General features: G+C 30.5%; 1 protein-coding gene across 2 annotated transcripts in view; it reads right to left on the bottom strand.

The window, feature by feature from the left end:
• LOC118185850 (tetraspanin-9-like) overlaps positions 1–17,476 on the bottom strand; it is a 367,713-nt gene extending 350,237 nt beyond the window's left edge. For both annotated transcript variants that reach the window (XM_035355764.2, XM_035355765.2), the window contains exon 1: positions 17,352–17,476. The gene's annotated coding sequence lies outside the window, so the exon portion shown is untranslated. The remainder of the gene's footprint in view (positions 1–17,351) is intronic.
• Positions 17,477–17,828: the final 352 nt, after the last annotated feature.

Raw genomic sequence — 17,828 nt, 5'->3', positions numbered from 1 at the left:
GTTTTCCACATATGTAACGTGTATACGAGCCAGTTTCCCTTAGAAAGTCCTCCACGAAGGCATCCCTCCCCTTAGTAAGATGGCCCTCGAGGTTTTGCCGTAATTAAATAACCTAACTTAACCTAACCTTCTACATTTATTTTCAGTGCTCGCACAAGAAAATTAAGATTTTTCAATTGTTACACTATAAATTTTGCATTCTTGTCCAATTTTTTAAAATATCGATTACATCAATTGCGTTTCAGCTGAAGACAGCTTTACATTTTCTTTAAAATATCAATTACATCAATGTCGTTTCAGCTGAAGACAGCTTTACATTTTCTAGGCATTTTGACTATAAATAAAGTTTAAAGCAAAGTCCAAAAGATAAATATTTTAATTAAAAGATTTTTTTGCTGAATGACAAAGAAATGAAACAGTCCAGTAGTGTTTATTCTGTACCACAGAGTAACCCGATTCTTATATCGGCTGCAAACAATCTAAATCATATTAAAGATCATGTTTTTTTATACAATCCATAAACACGAGAGAAAATTAGCTACTTAAAACATTCTTTTTAAGAGGATTAATCTAAAAATTTATATTTATATATATATTTTTTAGAGCTGGGACATGACCCAAACTGTCAACGTCCTGTTTTCTTTTAAAGACATTGAGAAATTAAATATCAAACGAACTTTCTCAGTTTTAGACAATTCAATTTAAATGCAGTTAAAGTTGCAGACGATAACACGGCGAAGGTAAAAATTTACTCTTACAAATATTTAAAAGTAAAAAGAAAGTAAGAAATTTAAAAAAAAAAAAAAGTAAAAAATTTAAATAATATCAATAATTTAAAAAATAGCTTTTCATATAATATTAATAAATATTTATTACCCATCATTGAGGGAAAACATTTTATATAATTAATTCTCCGTTAAAAATTTATTTGAAATTAATGTTAAAAATAGTTGAGGCAATTCACTGTAACAAAAATCTATAAACCAGATGATCTCTGAAAAAGAAAAAGCGTTATGATCGCTGAAAAAAAAAAGATGCTAAGTTTCAAAACGCGAAAATATGTAAATTCGTATATATCTTAGAAAATTTTGAATAAAAATCTCTAACATTTTGCAGGTATGTTTAGAGTTTAGAAATACACCTACTTTAAGATGATGATAAAATTTTTACAGGTTATAATTCAACTGTCTCTTCGAAAAATTTATAAAAATTATTTAAAAATAGAAATTTTAAAAATAAATCATGAAAAATGGGTGAATTTTATTTTGGAATGAACCTAAATTTCGACATGTGAAAGGAAGAATGAAAAAAGTTTAATAGAAAGAGATATTAATAAATATATACTAAATTCAATTAACATTGAGGAGCTAAAATTTCGAGAGCTAATATTTTAAAAACTAGTGCGAATTTTACAAAACTTAGCAGCCTGGCATAAATGAAGTCGTAGAATCGAAATATGTAAAAAAAATTGTATGTTATTTCAGAAAAAGTCCGATTTTCTATCAGAATACCTATGTTAAAATAGTGCTATATAAAAATCTAATATATATCCTAAGTCTCGCTTTCGAGACATGAAGAACGCAATTTGAATTTTGTCAATCGGCCCAGTAGAACGGGAGATATAGAACTCCCCCCTTTCCCCCCCGCAGTGTACATGTTCATGATAAAGTGCAGATATCTACTGAGCATTTATCAATATTTGTATCACAGTGAGAATTCATTTATTGGGTATGTTTATTTGTGTTCGTAGTAAGTAAAAATAAAAATATAAACAGTATTTTAAAGCCAGTGTTCATAAAGTCCACGAGGAGTTTTTAATTTTATATGCATTTTAAACTTTTTAAAATTTAATAGACACTTAAATAATCGCAAAATTTTAAAATTTCAGTATCCATTTTAAACATTTACTTTTGTTTTAAACTTTATATTTATACGAACTGGTATTTTTTACCATGCAGATAATGAAATCTAAACGAAGTAAACGACTAATCATCTTTAAATTAATTTATCTCTTGGTTTGTCAAGCATCCCTTCATGAACTGAGTAGAATGCACGCTCCACAAACTAGATAGCGTTCCTACAATATTCGCATTCTGCATAATAATATTTCAAATCACTGTGTCGCAATATCATAGGTGTTCAATTAAATGCATCGTCAATCGATAATGCTTGTAAATCACTGGTCTAGAAGGTCATGGACTTCATGCATTTTGGAACTGTCGAATATGTATTTATTTGTACTCAAATTTCAATAGCATATTATTAATAATAATTAAACATACATATCTGAATTTATTACGATCTCTCTTTCAATCAACAACAAACTCACGAATATCGCCATAAAAAGGAGTCGGTTAAGTTTCCTTTCATAAATATTTCACGCGAATATCACATTCACGCTGCTGTAATATATAAGGTAATAACGTTGTTTCATTTTATTATTTGTACGTCCGCTGGGATAATACTATTGATTTACTTCAAGAACTTTTCCTTTGCGTTCTTAACTGTACTAACTATTCGATGCAAAAGACTTATTTTTGAGCCTCTCTTTTTATGAATAAATATTCTTGGCTGTTAATTTAGAAAGACAGAGGTATGATGTCATATATCAGTTGAATACTTGGAGGAAATTGTACGATTATTAGTCCTGGTATGAACAAGACATGAATGAAAAGTTTGAAAAATTGCGAAAATTGATCATCTGTTTATTAAATATATCAAATTAATAGAACATTATAATATTCTAAGAAGTGAGGAATAAAAGAGGGGTAATTTTAACAGTAGCAACACTGAATAATAATCTTTTAAAGACAAAAATTATAAATACCGTCAACCTGAATTAATTTACACAATAAAGTGACTTTTGCAGATCGTCATTAATTAGAGCTGTCCTGTAATCTTGATCAAATACCAAATACAAGCTCACAATTGTAATAAAGAAAGACCCACCAAAAGACATAACTGGCAGTACAAAACATAACCAAGCAAATAAAAGATGAAAAGGATTAAGTTCTGCAAAATCTTCAAGTAGTGGAAACTGGATTGAAAATTTAACATCTTCCTATGCTTGCTACTATATAACAATTCAGAATAGTCAGTGTAATAAAGCTAGCAATAAATAGATTATCAATATTGCTTTTATTTAAAGCTCCAGTAATACGTTTTTTTTTGGGGGGGAGGTAATCAGGAGAAACGTTTCACAGTTTGGTAAAAGTGTCTCATTTGAAGATTTAAGAAGGAAACATTAAAGTAACTTTTTTCCAAGTTAAAGTCAGCAACCACTAAAAATTTCACAGGCAAAAAAGAGAAAAGAAAATTAAGGAGTGCAAAAAATATGAAGTTTAATGACTTTTAAATGAGGTAAAAATTATATAAAGGATTTTCCTAGGGAGACGCGTGAAGTTTTCAGCAATCATGCAATGATTTGAGTAAATTTTCAGAATTTATCACCATTTGGTCAATGTAAGGGGGGAAAAGGAGGAGGGAGGAAGCATTCTATTTTTTCTAAAGCAAGGCAGATGTTTTCTAGGAAAGTATCATAAGTGGAACATGATCTAGTGAAATTAGCATTTAAAGGACAAGTGTATAAATTCTTGAACAGAAAGATGTACTGATGAATTATTTCAAGACACAGAAAGCTTACACGGCCACAGTAGAGAGTTAAAATCGGTAAATAATACTGGTAGAGTCTCTACTGCGAAGTCATCCAACTTTGATGCCTTTACTAAACCTTCTATGCACTGATTACCACTATATATCGAGATAATCTGGACTATTTTTACTCTAAAATTTTTATTTGTGATTTTTTGAAAGGCGTGTTTTGATTTAGAGAAAAAGATGAAGATAATTTTTTTTAACATACCTTTTGTTTTTTAAAAAAAATCTGATGTGTGCACCACATGACTTCCTTGTACGGAATATTAAATTATACCCATTTTTCTTGCGTTTCATTTAAACTTATTGGATTGAATTAAATCTACTTCGTCGATAGCGCATAAACCACAATAGAATAAATGCACTCTTTAAAATTCACTATATGTGTTTACCATAGCGACACTCTGGCCCTAGGTTCACTTAACAGCGTTACATTTCATTCATTTTTTAATTCAGAATGCACAAAATTTATATCATTTGAAGAATTAGCTAATTGTTGCCACATGTTCTATTCAAATACTATAATAAATCTAAAACGATGTATAAAAGAAATTAAGCAAAGAACAACAACAACAAAAGAAACAGTTCTTCACAGATGATTCAGTATTTCTCATTCAATTAATTCAGTTCTCACTTCGCGACAAGCCAAAATCTGTATTGAAAATTATGAAGTAAATCTTAAAAATTTATTTCCTTGAATAAATTCCAGAATGGATTAAGCATGATTTAATTCACAATAATAAAATAAGGCGTTATCTGTGTTATTGCGAAGCTTACTTTCTCTAGATTGGAAACAAATCTACTGTTCTGCTATTTCAAATGTAAACAAGCAATGGCCGCCATGGGAAAAATTATTAGGCTTAGCGGCACTTAAACAACTAAATTGTTGATAATTCTAAAAATATCGCATACAGATTTACTAACGGCATAAAAACCTTAATCGGAAGATAAGAACAATATAATTCAATCATTTTTAAAGCAAAAAATGCGCAATTTAAAAACATATAAGAATAAAGAAACTGAGATCACTGAGCCGAGTAACAGAGTTGATATATATATATATATATATAGTATACATATATTTATATACTTTTGGTGCGACCGATTGCCACCAAAATACGAGGTGCACATCTACATGTTATAGCAGTCCTGTATACAAAATTTCAACGCTATGAGGCTACTCGTGTTTGAGTTATGCGAGATACATACGTATGTGCGTACGTACGTACCTACGCACAGACGACACAAAAAAATTCACTTTAGAATTCGTTTTAAATTAGTTTTACAATTTTTTGGGGAGGCAAAAGTCCTTTATCCTGTCCTTACGTACGGATGTCAGGCAAAAACATCCTTAAATTGCATTCGATAGCGGTGAAAATAGATATTTGCGTTGAAATATGATGCCTGAAACTTTTCGCGATTTCAATACTTCCTTTTTACTTCGCACAAGGAAGTAAAAAGGCTGGTTAAAAGGATTTTTATTTCGTACAAGGAAGTAAAAAGGCTGGTTAAAAGGATTTTTACTTCGTACAAGGAAATAAAAAGGCTGGTTAAAAGGGTTTTTAATAATTAAATAATATTTTTTTATCTTTTATTATTCGCTTGAAACATTAAGTTGGTTGAGAAAAGGCGAAGACGACATTCAAACCTCAGACTTCAGTAGCGGCTTACCAAGCAAACTCAGAACAACCTCTGCTTAGTTGAAACTCCAGTAATTCACAGCAACCTCAAAGCTCTAAACGCGAGCTTTAAAATCCTAACAAATTTGCGTCTGCGCCGCTCCTCCATACAAAGAAAGAAATACAATTTGCATAACATCGGACATCGATAATATTTGCATCTTATGTTTTGCGCAAAACGCTTTAGAATGACTGTTTCGAATATACTGGATAAGAAGAAATTATATATTTTTATTGTGTTTTATTTAGAAAATACAGAGTGAAAAAAAGAAATATTTATTTTCATAAAAAACAGAATGCGAAACACACTATTTTTTGAAAAATTAAACATGAAATTAGTTTCCTAAGCGCACAACCCGCTTCTGATTCACCTAGAAAGAGATTGTGGGTTATTAATGTTTTTATTTATATGTGCTTTAAAACTATGCATATAATTTTGTTTATAATTTTTTTCTATATTGGTTTAATTAAGGAAACTATTTTTTATGCTAATAAAAAAGAAAGACTTGCTTAGTCCAACTCTGTACAATAAAAATTAAATTAAGATACTGTTTCATAAGTGACGTAAAGTAATAACTCGAAAACAAATAATATAAACTGATATAATAATAATATTGTATTAATAATTAAAACATTTTTAATAATTATGTACCCTTTTCATCATGTAAATTTAAAGCACATGCATTAAAAAGTAAAAAATAATTGTCTTAGCGGTCATAATATTCTAATGCGTCTAAAAATAATATCCTTGTCTTAATAACAATGATGCGTTATAAATCAAAATTGTCAAACGCAAGTATTTGAATGTAATTATTCCTATGCGTATAATTCCATATAATCATTTCTATTGCAACTTGAAATTTATGTTTAGTGTCCTAATATAATTTTTGGAATCCCTCGATTGAGTTTTTAGTCATATGTGATGAAGTAGAATAGAACTAAAAGAATCATTCTTTGCTTTTTAGTACATTAGATTAAAAACGTGTTATTTAAAAAGTTTTTTATATATATATTTTATTTTACATTTTTTTAGCTCTAGAATGCGAAAAAGGTAATAAAAAAGAAAATTACTGCCTTTGAAAGTAGGAGAATTAATACATATAAATATCAAATTTTGAAACAATTCCTATCGAATATTGTATTGTTTCGCAAATATGTATCAGCGAGAAATTTTTAAAATATCTGATTGATAAGGGTCAAAACAAATTTCTAGATTGCGCCCAAAAAATTAATAAAGAATCAGAGAAATTAATTAATGCCGTGTTATAATAATAAAATGTCTGTCTGTGTTAAATCTAACGAAGCATTTAAAAACATATACATAACTAACAACAACTGGAATTTTACTTGACTAGAAATGACCAGTGACCCGTAATCCGAATAACTGCAGTCCGGATACGTGAAATTCTATTAATGTTTCTTCTAATAATTGATAGCCAGAAAGTTCCAAGCATTTAACCAGAAAATTATCACGAAAAGGCATGTTCGATTGTAGCTGTATTGTCTCAAGCTTTACCGCTATGTCAATGCATTTACTGAAATGCGCAATAAATTTCCGTCAGACAGAGCTGAGTTGAAATGAGAAACAGAGGAAAGAAAAGATTAAACGAAAGAATCGGTAGGTTATAGTTAGACTTTGTAATACGTCGGATAACCAAATAACCATGCGACAGAAAGCCCAATCTCTTGAATCCTGCATTATTGTGAGAATTTGTATCCTAAAATTAAGTATTCCACTTTGTTTTCTTTGAAAGGGATAAAGCAGTGAATGAAAAGCCACGAGAAAGTAGAAATTGCAGTGAGACTACAATGCAAAGTTTTATTTCGAAATGAAAAATAACATTTGTAGGGTAATAATAAATTCAAGGATATAAGTAATTAAAAACGTTTTTTTTTCCTTTAAATAAAAGAGGTGTTAAGTCATTAAATTATTTTGAAGTAAGAGACATGACAAACGTGCAACGACCTCGCCGGGACTCGAACCTGCACCTGTCGAATACGTGCTGCGTATGCCAGCGTTACACCATGAGGCACACGTTACATACTTGAGGAGGGAAAAAATACCTTGTAGAGGAAATGACAAACTTTTTATTGCATGCAAATGAATTTTCATTCCGAAATTTCCATTATATAATAGATATCTTTACAAACATTTATTGGTAATGATAAAATGTGTAAATTTTAGAAAAATTATTTATAAATAATAATGAATTTAGTTTAGTATTATGAATTACAAAAGTTAAATTACAACTTTGAGAGTTTTCCCACTTTTAAGGCTTTGAGAGAATGTTCAAGGAACTTCAGTACCATATTTTAAGAAGTTCTATGCAATTAATCTTTATCAAAAGAAACACCTACGGTTCCAGTCAATTTGTATCTCCACTTAGGTGGTCGCTTAGGTATGGTCGCTTCACGGAGGTGGTCGCGGTTCAGCATTGCCGCTATAAGGAAGTGGTGGCCGTGACAAGTTTCAATATACTTGAAATTATTGATTAAGACTTAATCAATTAAATTAAGTATATTTTAGATTCAATCAATTAAAGTATTAAATTGATTAAGTCTAAAATTAGTATTTAAGGAAATAAGCGCTGTGGCCAATTTTTACAATCCTATGCAGTAATTTTACATTGAATATGGAATAGTTTATTTTATTATATTAGTTACTAAATTACGGGTTAGAGAAGACGCGAATGTGCAGTTGTGACAGCATAGAAAACTTTGTTATTTTCACAAATCATAATAAACTGTAAGGAGAAGAGGAATGATAAAGTATTATATTTTTGCTACGTATCATTGCTCTCTTATACCAGTTCGTGAAATTTATGTAGCGGAACATTATACACGAACAAAAATACGCATTTCTCTTTTCTGTCTGGCAAAATATGGAACAGCTACTGAAAATATCGCGAAAAATATTTTTTATTGCAAAATGCCCTACATCTGTGCTTTCGTTAAAGTTTATTTTGCATTTTATGCGACAGCTTTTATGGATATGGCGGGTATATAATAATGTTTTCCTTAGATTCGAAGCACTGGAATGTAGTAAAATAATAAATATGTCACAGTATTACATGAAATATAATTGTTTCAAATTTTGTTTGACTATACAGAACGCTGTTACACAAAATTAAATTCACTGCTGAAAGAAAATTCACATACAATTTTGAGAATTTGTATGTGAATTTGTAAAACAGAAGAATTACAGAAGTACTTTGAGAATTTGTAAAACAGAAAATGGGTGGTGGTAGAGAAGTTTAGGAAACATGAAAAATAATTTCCGAGCGATAGTTGAAATTTCATTGTACTTAGCCAGCCGTTTAAAATAGTTCTTATAAAAAAGAAATATATATATTGTGATTAAAATGGTTTGGTATTATGTGATTATGGCAAAGCTTCGAGGGCTGTCTGCCTAACGGGAGGGGTGCCTTCCGGGAGAACGTTCTGGCGGAAACTAGCTCGTATACACTTTACACACGAGGAAAGCTACGAAAACGTCTATGCAGCTAAGCCGTTCGCGGGATTCGAGCCTCGGACCGAATTACCAGTGTTCAGCAACTTTACCGCTCAACCGCTGATGGGCCCTAATTTAAATGAACCCAGCTATGTAATTTCACAGATACAGCTAGTAATCAATAATAATGAAATGAAGATCTGCGTTTATTGCTTAAATCATTTATTGTGAATTAATAATAGAATATTGGAAGAAAAATTAGACATCTTACGCTTTGCGGAATGGCAACGTACTAGCGTGTTCAAGATAAGTATACTTTATTTTGGGTAGTGGCAATACTTTTCTTTTAAATTGCTGAGATTATAGATAAAATTCAGAAGACAAATAAATTGAGTTTGCTGAATAGCAAGACTTCGTTTATCATTGAGGTTTCTTATTAAATAAGAAACATAAATAACTTAACGCTTTGCCGATTTTCAACACATTGTTTTTAAATTGCTGAACTTTTAATCAAAAGTTCTTTAAATTCGCACAAAGTATGAAATAAATAAAAAACAAATTCGAAATTCAAAATTGTTTCGAGATGCGCATGATCATTTACAGGACTACGTGTGCACAAAATTTACCGTCTCTAGGAGCCTTTGTTTTTCCACAATGCGAGGAATACATATACATACAGATTATTCGTTATTTAAAAATAGAGATACATATAAAATTATTTAAACTATATCATTTTCACTGTAGCTACAATCTTTGTAGTTATTTTATCAGTGCTACTCGCCATATTGTTTTATATTTTGCGCGGCTGCTAATTAAAAAAACACACGTGAAAGCAATACTGGCATAACACACATAGTAACAAACAAATCAAGTGTTTTCAAGGAAATATTACACTTTAATGAAATCGAGAAATAAGAAGAACAAAAAGACTGAGAAAGTTCAATTCCAAAGTGATATTGGAAGTTGTCAGTATGTTAAGACTGAAAGTGAATGCGTTCGAAGCTCAAAAACTCAAAATATGAGCTCAAATCCTCCTTTTATAACCATGCAATTATTCACAATTAAAATTTAATTCTACAGGAACGTGCAAAGGTCAGATGTGAGCGAAAACTTTTGAGAAATGTTTTAAATGTGTGTATATATCTATAGAGAATACAAATATCATGCGATTTTGATATATCTGTAATGCCTCATGAATTATTAATTAATCACTGTAAGTAATCTAACTTATATTGAATATTAAATTAACAAGAATAATGACCACTGAATGAAAACGCAATTAATTTAATTAAATGTTATTATTCTTATATATATTCTTTATATTCTATATTAATATATTTCATGTTTCTTGGAACTTTATTAATGTCACATTTCAAATTTTAGACTCATCGCAATGTTATTTTCTACATTTTAGTGCATTCGTTGAAAACACAAAATGTGGAAAGTTTGAATATATAATATTGTATATAGTTTAGCTTTTCGTCAAAGTGTTCTTTCTATTTTGTGTTTTTAACCGCCCACACATTTAGACCTCGGCACATAAAAACGTCTTACGCGAGGCAGCAAATGTGTATAAAAATTTTAACATTATTCACTAAAATTTATAATATCTCACAGATATTGAGGAATTTTCTGACAGTGTAAAAAATCCTACTGTGATGGGTAAATTGCAAGATAATCTGTCCGATTTCTGTTCACCGGTAGTTTTTCGTGCAGATATCCACACATTGCTGGGTTTATGTATCGATAAAAAGTCTGCATATTTATGAACGATCAATCTATCGACAAATAAATTTGTGCGTATTTATATTTCATTAAACGCCTTATTGTCATCGCAAATACACATTTATGCAATATTTTGAATATCAGGTCGATACAATTAAGGCAAAAACATGATTTAAAAATTTTATTTACGCAGATAAACCGACAAATAAATTTAACAATGGAATTTTTTTTAACACATTCACAATTTTATTCCGCATTGTCATATAAAAGTTTGCTATTAAATATTTTTCTATAGCATATTATAAAAAGAAATTAAATAGCAATATAGTTTGCTATTTAATTTCTTTTTTTCTACTTTTCATAAGGGAATCCATACATTTTACTACAGTAAACCGCCTTAACACGAACTCGCTTAAGGCGAACGCTTCGTTAACATGAACAAAATTTCGGTCCGGGCCGCGATGTATATGATCTCATAGGAAGTATTATAAGTTAATTTCGGTTAGCGCGAATTACGAATTCTGTTTTAGTCCATTGTGTCATTAGATTTTTTTTTAACACGAAATTTCAAAGTTTTTCATATTTGTTTCTTTTTGTTTCTCTGCTCAGAAATATTTCGTCTCTTAAAAATCTCACAGAATACGGTGTATAAAATAAAATACAAATAAATATACAAATTTAAATAATTTTCTTTAGCAGACCAAATCTTTCTTTATCCTGCCCGGTTTATTTCCAACGAACGGCTCATATCGCGCATTTTTATATGCGCAATATGAGCCCTATTCGAATTTTAAGTTTTAAAAAATGTCTTTAATATAAAAAATAATAAAATTGAGTCAAAAAATTAATTATATTCCTTATAGAAACAAAAATATTCTAGAATCTGTATTTGATATTTTTATGCATAGGAAGAAAAATTTAACATGGTTTTGGGGAATTTATCTGCGATATAAAAATAAAAATGACGGTAAAATGCACCGCTATTATATATTCCACCCTAAATTATTTCCAGTATTTTTTCAAAACTAACTTAGATTTATGACACTGAGAGTACGATAAATTATCAACTTTTATTTAATATAGCGTGTTGCTTAGTAGAAACTGAAACACATTTCATTGATATATGAAAGTGTACTATAATATGAATTACCTTCTTAGTGTAATATATCTCATTTTGTGATGCATCTACCAATCATTTTCGTGAACATTACTACGATTGGTATAATTAATATAAGCTGTTTCTAGCCATGCATTACATGATTCCATTCATACATAGCCTAATCATGTGTTTGTTTTGTGATATATTTCCCAATGCACTATCATCTGCACGTATTATTTATACGAATGACTTAGTTAACGAGATAAAATATAGTCATTAATTAAAAAGTATTAAATATTCAAGTTTCAAAAAGTAAAAACTGCACATTTTTTAAAAGAACTAAAATCGCAGTTAATAATTAAACAAATGTCCATGAGTACACTTTCAAGTAGAAGCAAAGATTGTAAAAAATTATACCAATGGACATTACAAAGGTGTCCTATATTCCATCTGATATTCTTGGGATGAAGTTACAAGTAACGTAAATCACACTTTAAAAATCGGCTGCATTTCATCTTAAATTCGCTTTTAGTAATGAAGTTATAATTAATATAATTCGCATTGAAAATATCATCTGCTTTTTTTATATTTTATTCAAAATTCCATCATCTTGTTTTAGTTAATCATTTTAAACAAGGAAATCTACATAACCTTCCTTCAGAACTTATACTAAATAAACAAGGTACATATTTAAAGACCATTTGAATGCCGACATAAAAACATACAATTATTTTATGTGTGTGTGCATGTATTTAATTATGGCAAAGCACACGAGGGCTATCTGCCTAAGGGGAAGGATGCCTTCGTAGAGAACTTTCTAAGGGAAACTGGCTCGCATACACGTTACACATGGGGAAAACCACGAAAACGCCCATGCAGCCAGCCCGTTCGCGGGATTCGAACCTCGGACCGAACTACCAGTGTTCAGCGTCTTTACCGCTCGGCCGCTGGTGGGCCCAATCAAACGTGAGGAAGCACTTAACAATGGATATGAACAAATTAGTTAAAAAATAAAAAACTTCAACTAACTAAAGATTAATTAATTATTTTAATAGCCTTCGAACCTCGGACCGAACTACCAGTGTTCAGCGACTTTACCGCTCGGCCGCTGGCGGACCAATTATTTTATGTAAGTTAGAAATATAAACCAAACATCCTACCCGAAAGAAATAAGTGCGTTTTCGTCTTAGGAAAAAAAAAAAAAAAAAAAAAAAAAAACCTAAAAATGCCTGGGGAAGGGAAAAAACTTGGTTTAATTTTTATCATCGCTATAATTACTTGATCATAACATCTATTGTATGGCTTAAAATTCCAGTTACAGCAAACATGTTTCATAAGTTAGATTTAGATCCAGCACCTGCAAGAAGAATGTCTCCTACCTTTTCTTGTACTAAAATTAACAAGTTTTGCTATGAAGAAGGTGTATGCTATGTTTAGAACTAACCATATTTTTTTTTATAAAATCCAGGATAAAACAAATTTTAAAAAAATATCATACATTTCGTTCAAACAGTTCACAATTCTTATTATATGATCATTTCCTAATAAAAATAATGAAAAAATTCAAATACTAAATTATTATAACATTTTAAAAGATGCTATATAATACTTATCTCATATGTATTATATTTTCCTATTAACTCTATGCAAATCAAATTCTCGCATGATTTAAGAGTATTACATTTTGCATTTATCACAGCTTTCGATATTACAGTGGTTTTTGTAGAGATCCTTTCGTGTTATTTACTACGAAAAGCTCTTACAGGAATTGTTTCCATTAAGCAGAGACTATTATATATTCTTCTATAACTAACTTGATTGAGAGAAAACGTTGGGACTTAATATCTTAAAACGTTTTTTTTTTCGAGTATGCAACGCAATTTAAATAAAGATCTAAAACTTCTGTCATAATTCTGTTCGTCCAATGGACTGCACAAGTTCCAAAAAATATATTCCTGGAACGCGAAGTGTTTTGATTTATGAATTATATCTCCTTTTACTCTACAATAATATATTTATCTTTATATATATATATTGGTAAAGGCAAAATTCACAATAAATATTTACAAAATCCTGGAATCGCATAGGTATTTTATGAGCTTTACGCTTAATTGAGACAGCAATAAATTACGATTGTCCGGCGCAAACTGGAAAACTCATACTAATTCCGTTTCGACTAAATAAGATTACTTCAACAACTAAAGTAAAACTTGTAGCATTACATAATCTAGGCAGAAGGAGTACTATTTAAAAGAACATGGTAAATTAATGGTAAATAATTTATCGATTTAACTGAAGATTCGAATTTTGAAGCTTAAAACTATAAGAATTCGGGTGTTTTATTACATAATAGGAAAATTTAGGATTAGAGAAGTATAATATAAAACCCATCTGTTAATATGCAATTTAATAAAAGTCACAAGATCATAAGGGCAACAAAATATGAATTTTAGGTGGCGAGACCTTTCGGAGCCACTCTGGAAGAATACATTATTGAAAAACTTTGGTGCGTAATATTTTTCATGTAAATTAAAAATCCTTTTATCAAACTCTCACAACATAAAATAGCAAAACAAGCTACCTACTTACATGTTGTTTGTGTTTTTTAAAAACTTTTTCATTTCTCTTTATCGTTCTTCAGAACGTCGACTTTGACTCTTATATTGTGTAATGCCCATATATTATCTAAAATACACGGTACGTAGCTGAATGTTTTTTTTTTTCACAAACACAGAAATAATTAAGTTAATAATTAGATTTGAAAGAAACATGATGAAACTGTGGGAAAGTCTCGGCGCGTTTTTATGTAATTTCAGTTTTATCTGCAGACTACCGCTAATTTTTTCAGCTGCTGTAATTCTTAATAATTGCCACATTTCATCGAATAGTTCGTTATCAAATAAGTGTCAAAATATTTCCTTGCAAAAAATTAAGCTTTATTCAATGTTTTCCTGTTCTACCATATTTTTTAAAACGATCCGTTAACAATTCTGCAAGTGATAAATAAGATTGCACACTTTTGCAAGTACGAAATGTAGTTAAAATTGAAATTCCAAAGTATCCTTCATAAACCAGTGTTCTTGTGGGCTCTTTCAACTGAAGGGAAAGAATAATTCTAGAACATACATTATTAAATATATTTCTGTCCTGATCTCAAAAAGTTCTAGCTTTGTATGGAGTTGGCAGTAGCAACTCGTTTCGGCTATTTAGAAAATGGCAAATTTTACCGAATCCGGTGCATAAACTAATATGAGGCACTATTAAAATCCGCAATATTCGTGGAATGATTCCGACACTCTATATTAATTCATATCGAATATGAATCCAGAAATTTGTGGTACGAAATAAAAAATTCAGAGATTGACAAGTTGGTAATTATCCGATAAAATTTTAAAAATTATGTAGTGAAACGTATTTAATTCAATAATTTAAGGAAATCTTTAAAAATAATCTTTCACACAACTAGAAGGGAAGGCGCAAAAGTGAATAACCGTTATGTGAGAGGAAGAATAAAGGAAGCAACAATATTATTTGTGTTTTAACTTGAAGACAGAAGTTGGAGTTATGCCAGTGTTTATGGAAACTGGTTTTATTTATAAAAACATGGAAAGTCTGAACAGCCGATTCATAGCTATCAGTGGATTCCCAACTAACCTTGCGTTTAGTCCTATATTTAGGATGTAGTATTTATTATTTACAAAGTAACATTTCGTCACATTATGTTTTTCTGGCGTCTTAACGAAAAGTGTTTAAAAAATTATTTCTTTTCTTATGAATTTTCACTTCTTTCAGTAAGCCATTCGGTTTGAAAATCCCAACTAATTTTTACTTATATGAGGAAAATGCACAAAAGATGCAAAAGTCAGATTTTTATTTCATTATTTGACTTTGATTTCGGAAATACAGAAAAGCAAACAGAAATCAGAATATCAGGTAATTCACAATAAAATTTGTAATAATTTGAGAAATCTGGTTCTGTTGTTAATTTTAATTTTCCTGTTCTTTTACGCGTTAGTTGATATTTTTCTTGACCTGTCCTTATGGAGTGAGTTAAATTTGCTTTAACGTTAAAGCTAGTAAATAACTCGCAAAAAGGTTCACTCGATAAAGTTGAGTTTATATTATTTAGAACAGGAATTTTGATTAACTCGAAGCAAAGACACTTTTCAAACAATGAGCATGCCAGCATGTATAAGAAAAGCTTTGAGGCTACTTCCGATGTAACCTGTTCGATTAATATTCCAGAGATACTTTACTAGAGCTATTAATGCACCGTGGAGAATCCTATCCATACATATTTAAAGGATTTCGCATAGATTTATGAATAAATGAAAATCTCAGTTTTACCCTGTGAGGTCTGCACAGTTTTCAATTAATGTACTGAAATTCATGAACAGATAAAATGTACATGAATGCGCTGGTTAAATTCACGAACATGCAATTTTTTTTTTTATTTGCACTTATGTATATCCTTATGATGCAGTATTTACACCACATAGAGAACTATATGTAAATGGATTATAAACTTGGTCTAACGCCCGGAAAATTAGGAGAAATTCATAACAAGACCATTACATCACAACAGAACCAGGAAGCTCTTTAAATCTGAAAATATTGTAAACATGTGATTTACGTTTTTATTTTAAAATTGTTTTTGTATATACGTTCCACGAAAGACGTAGAGTATGAGTAACTACCGAGCAGTAGTTTTTGGATAAGAATACCACAAGGAACAGCATGTGTATCTTCCATAATACATCATTTTAAATGTGTATTTATCCATTATAAATGCTTGATTTAGTGAAGGAAGAAATTTTATATCTTAACATACTAAGTAATATAATATTTATTACCTGCTCTTAATGTACTGTAATTTAAGGAAAAATCGAACTTAAAACTATAATATGTTCTGCAATTTGCCATGAAATATTATCATGGAAATATATCCATGAAATTTGATAATTGTTACAAAAATGATAGTAACCCTCTAACTGAAAAATCAACTATTATAGTATTAACTTAAATATCCAGTTGTTCATTTCGATTTCATTGCTTATCGATCAATTACAAGCGTCTTTGGATCACATGAACTCCAATAGATGAGATATAACTAATTTACGTACGTTACTTCTTCGAGTGATAAATAAAATACATTATTTATTTCGGACGTATTCTTATCTGATACAAATTCAAATGCATATTTTATAGCAACAGTTCTTGTTCCAGTACGTCATCTTATTCAGTGTGTTTCTGTGTTAACTTTCCTGGAGTTCATTCAATTCATGAATCAATTCATTTGCATGTAGCTTCCTTGTTTAAAATTAGAATTACAGGTATATTTTTGTAATATAATTTAACCGAGAACTGGACAGTTTGGACACCAGTTTGACTGTTGGATTTGGGAGATTCCTAGTGATTTATGAACACCATCACTGTTGATGATTGTAGTATTTGTTTGTTTCCGGAAAAATTTTTTAGCAGTTTTGTAAGCCAAGAATGTTTACAATATGTCACACATTATGAAAACATATTAAAAAGGTACTGTCATCTGCGATGCTATACTTGGAGAAAATTGAACAAAATATGCCGGGTGTAGATGGGGACGTTCAATACCGGGTGAGATGAGCGCAACGAAACCTTGAGCGCTTTTGAGTTCCCGTTCAGAGGTTGTGCAGAAAAATTCTTATCGTACGTTCGAAATGTAAAATGGAAGGAAAAATGAAAGTAAAAAAATTCCACTCACCCCCGGACCGAAATTTGGGATTTATTCCAGTATGGGTCGAATGCGCGAACATGTCATCACCTAAAAACAGTTCTCTTCTCCTCCTCCTCAGCGACGGAGATCCTCACTCTTTCTGTGGGTTGCCGCATCTACCCGAAAGCAAATCGCCAAGACCTCGCCGGTCGCGCATTATTCGCCAATGGCTGAGCGCGAGCGGATTTCGTCGTGTCGGTGACGTAACGAACGGTCTGCCTGCTGTGTTGAAAAGTACGAGAGTTTTCATTTTCACAATTCTTGAATTTAGATTTATTTTGCTACTTAGCAGAGGGGGTCCAAAAATATAAATGTATTCGACGCTCGTCATAATGACGACTCATAATTATCTTTCCATTCTAAGGTGCATCCCCAGCTGATGAGAGTGTATTAAACATGTACACTTTCATTATAGCGCTTACTTGTAATAACATTCTTTTTCTTTAAGGCGCCTGAGATCGTTAT

The sequence above is a fragment of the Stegodyphus dumicola genome, chromosome 6, assembly GCF_044657685.1.
Source record: "Stegodyphus dumicola isolate Sdum_Otavi_A_Nest chromosome 6, ASM4465768v1".
In the NCBI taxonomy this organism is placed as follows: domain Eukaryota; kingdom Metazoa; phylum Arthropoda; class Arachnida; order Araneae; family Eresidae; genus Stegodyphus; species Stegodyphus dumicola.
This window is presented reverse-complemented; position numbering and strand designations above follow the sequence as displayed.